Below are 4706 nucleotides of genomic sequence, written 5' to 3' on the forward strand. Positions count from 1 at the left end.
AGAGGTGACAGTCAAAGTGTCATGCGCAATTGTTTTTATAAAATCGATAACCTTATGTTGGGACCGCTTGGTTTGCCTTAGCGTGAGAATGAATGCAAAATGTGAGAAAAGGATACGTTCCTTAATAAAGAAAACACACTCATGAACTTTTTTTTATCAGTTTATTAAACAAATGAAATCTAGGCTTATTTCAATTAATTAATTAATGCGCTATCGGCGTGTCACACGATCAACACTAACGATCGTACACGTGGTGTTGTTCTGTGATTGATAGTTGTTATTTATTAGTCAGTCGATGTAATTTTATTGTTCCGGACTTAAGAATTTGGCCAGAATTTGGAGATTCGCTTTTCAGGAAGTATTTTAATACAGTAAGAATAGGAATGATTTTGGGACTTTAAAAAACAACCGGTTTTGCATGAAATCCAGTTTTCTGGGTGGTCGTTATTGGGAGAGTTGACTGTATAGTGTATGTGTAATGCTTGTGAAAATAACATTTTCATGTACTGTACTGTATTTTGAAAGTGTAAAAATAAATACGCTGTATATTTTATTTACAAACAAGTTCATGAATTGTCTGCTATCCTTTTGATCTTAGTGCATGCAAGCATATCATACATCATACAATCAAATAAAGAATAGTATGTTTTATGCTCATTGCCACTTACCATGAGCAAGCAATATCAACTCGCTCTATTGTGCAATTGCAGAAGGTATACAATTCAAACAGACGCCAATTCAGTATTTGGAATAATTTACAAATTCGTTAGTTTCTTATAACTTTGTTTATTATTTAATGTACATGTGCCAGACTGGGTTGGCTTAATTTTATTATAAATATTAACACTAAAAAGAAATCAACAAGTTTACTTAAACAATTAGGTGCAGGAATAATTTAATTTTTAAATTACTACTATGTACTGTAACATTAATCTGAATCGGGCCGGCTTTATCCATCCTTTTTCTCTATTGGGTCTTCAGGAAAAATTAAAACGGTTTACAATTTTCTGTCTGACGTTGATGATTGCAATCTCAGGAACAAAATACTGGACCATTTCTTCTACAAACAATGTATATTTAATGACGTACATGTCGCTGGTATACCGACGCCTAGGCCTACGCTCCGGAAGATATTAAAATGCTAATTTTTGTAACTTATGATTTGAAAATGAAGGTGAACTACGATATGGTAAATAGATTATTTAGTATTAGTGCCTTTCCAAAATAAAACTGGGTTATACAATATAAGTTACGGAAATAGCGATATTAAAAGGTATTGTACTACAAAACTCAGTACACTAGGAAATAACAAAATGACCCCAGCGAAACCGGTAACCAGGAAACATGAAGTCACACTTTTTCTCCCTTACTTTTCCCCCGGAGAGATGCTTGTATCTGATTGGCTTTCACACAAAAGAGGTCACAGCTCATTGGCGACCCACTTTCAAGCGGCTGTTCACGTGGATAGAGAGCGAGCTGGATTGAGAGCGAGCTGCATCGAGAGCCGATCGAGAGCGGCTTGTCGTGGGTCACCCACAACAAAAATGCTCTTGAGCGGTTGTTCACATGAAGGCCCGGCGAGCGAGCGAACGCGATCGTTCGCTCGCGAGTGACCGAAGACATGTGAGCGCAGTAATAGTGTTGTACTATGAATTTTACTTAAAATCTTTTTAAGTTTTAAATAATATTAGAAAATCAGAAATTTATTTCTAATTTCTCAAATTTACTTGTGATCGATTATACTGTAGTTTAAATAAAGATGAGAACAGACCCAGAGCATAGCGTAAGCAGCGCACTAGGCTAGGCCAACATTCCTTGAGTGTGTACTGTAATATTAAATTCGTGAATAATGGTGGACATAAATAGTATAGACCAAGATTATTGTATAACAGGGCTAAAGAAAGATGCATCAATATTTCACTGGTTTTCAAAAAAAAAGATCAAAATATTGAGGGCACATTCAAGGTGAGCCAGTGTTACACACTGGCCTAAATAAAATGTACCGTGTCGTTTATCTGTACTGGTACCGTGCTAGCGCACGGCTCTATACGGCGGATTGTTTACCTCACATTTCTTACTAGCCATTAGGCCTATGTAGAAAGATGTATCCCCCCACTACAGTAGGTCCTCCGAATCGAGAGACGTATACTGTATTGTTGAGTATTTAACATTAATTTACTGTACAAAAAATCTGCTTTATTAGTTATAAATTCATTAAACGAGGGAGTTGTAACTGATTGCGCTATGCTGCTGTGTTCAGAGCGAGGCCTGCATGATCACGCAATCACACACCCCAGGTGGGTGCAAGTATTGGTTGATTTGGAACCGTCCGTTTTCCAACCAGGTATAAATATACTTATATACGATTATACCCATGTAAATTTGAGAAGTTTTTCATCATTTCTGATAATGACATACAGTACTTACTATAATATCAGAATATTTAATTCCAATATGATGGCGTGCATTTCAATACTTACCATACTATCTTATACGCATGTTGTGCTAGAAATTTTCACCGGGTAGACAACGAACTTGTTTCAGGCTTGTTTCTTCGAGATTTCCGTCCCGCCAAATTTTTCGGTAAAAGTAGTTTTCTGCATGAAATCCACTTAAATTCAATTAAACGTCGTTTCATCAAATGAATGTCTTATCTTTATTACTTTTATTTTCCACCTGCAGAGTGTACATGTAGCCTTTTTTCTGCATTATTATTTTGAATTTTAATTTCATTTTAATTATTTATTTATTTTTATGTATATTTTATGACAGAACTGACATGAATGGTAAGAGATAGGCAAAATAAAATGCAAATACACTTCGGGGTCACCATCCATCACTACCCTGGTGCATTCCCGGACCTCTGCCTACGTGGCTCGAACAAAGGAGGTCTGTAAGGACCATTAACTAACTGTTAAATCAGTGTAATCCTTGGCGGCCTGCTGAGTTTATCAGGGATTAGTTGATCTATCTTGGGTGTTATGTAACACCAGGAGTTTGAATCCAAACTCCGGGTGTATTGGCAGAAAGGCTCTATGCAGTTGTACACGTAATGACAGTAGTTTCAAATGGTGCGCGCAGTATGAAAACTGTGCAAGGTTTCTTTAACAATTGTCATAAAATGTGACATTTAATTTATTTACTGATATTTATATAAACTATTATTTTGCAAGATGTACAGCGATTCTTCACTTGTTCATTCGATTCGCCAATTATTCATTGGAATGGGTTTCTCTCTAATATCCAATCACTGAATAAGCATTTTTGGGGGTGGGTGGGTTAGTAACAATATTTATTATCACTCGATTTGTCAGGATTTCAGACAGAATGAAATGAATTTTACTACAATAAATATGGAATTGCCATTTCCAGGCATCTTAGAGGAGGGGCCATACCGTAGTCTTAAAATAAATCGCCTCAGCCGTAGTGGGACTAAAATTTGTTGACTTTCAAGCCAGCAATCGCCCCAACATGGCACCTTTAGAACTGCAAGATTTTGAGCAGCTTAAAAATGAAACCTTAGTCTGGATAAGGTTGAAAACCAGTGTAAAGTACATGTGTTTTCTCTGTGTGTTTATTCAGGCTGTAGTTGTGTACCGACAAAATGTACGATATTTTCAAAAATTGAAATATGGGCCTAGTGTACAATTACTACCATTACTGTAATTTTGGAAATCATCACATTTGATATTAAATTAACAATTGAAACATGTTTTTAGTGAAACACTAGCGTATACAAGCTATAGGACTTAAAGTCAGTGTTAAAATATGTCGTATTGCAGGATCTGATAGCAAGATACTAATTTTAGTAACATCAGCCTTAAGCTATATGAAATTTAGGGTATTTTGAGTCAACTTGTGGGGGTTGACTTATACTGTAAATTATAATCTTTGTTGACTACCCCATTAGTGTAAACAAACAATAATTTTACACTAATGTAACAATCATTGGATTGTGTATTATTGGAAGTTAATTCAGACTAAATATCTACATGTAAAATATTTTATTATTTCAAGATATTTAATTCCAGACTGCTTTAAATTTCATTACAAACTTAAAGGTTATTGGAATATATTAGTGGAATAAAGTATTGTGACCATGCTTGTTTGCTTGTATTAAGTACATTTTTAAATTTAACCCTTTTAATGTATAATTCAAAGACTGACTTACAAAATCCAACACTGCATCAGTAGTGGCTAAACTTGAAACATTATTAACATTCATTGTTAACAAACTGGTAAACAGGAAGTACAGAATGTGACGTAGCTAACCCACAATGCAACATTCATAGAACAGTGAGAGTGAACAGGTTGCCATTTTGTCACTGTGCATAGAACAGGACGGTAGACGATGATTGAAGAGGATTTTTTTATACACTTTTTTTGTGTATATTCAGCATTGAAAAGTCTGTTATATATTGGCAGATTTATTGGCTACTGAGCGCTGACATTCATTTTACTGTACAATTAGTTTTGTGGATCTGAAAGTAGTTTATAGCCTACAGCATTTTCTGGATTTTGGAAACGTACACATTATTTCAGTACAATTTGACAAAGGTAGGACGCCATAGAAATTTAAAAAAACTGTCAATTTTATTTTGTATTTCTAAGGTTTTCAATTGTGCAGTAGGCCTACTCCAACTTTTTTTGAAGCCTAGTATTACCAGGAAGTGGATATGACTGCTTCTGCAGTACCAAGAAGCAGG

Source organism: Anneissia japonica, unplaced genomic scaffold, assembly GCF_011630105.1.
Source record: "Anneissia japonica isolate Jap-2015-1 unplaced genomic scaffold, ASM1163010v1 scaffold288061_len129757_cov149, whole genome shotgun sequence".
NCBI classification, from domain to species: Eukaryota; Metazoa; Echinodermata; class Crinoidea; order Comatulida; family Comatulidae; genus Anneissia; species Anneissia japonica.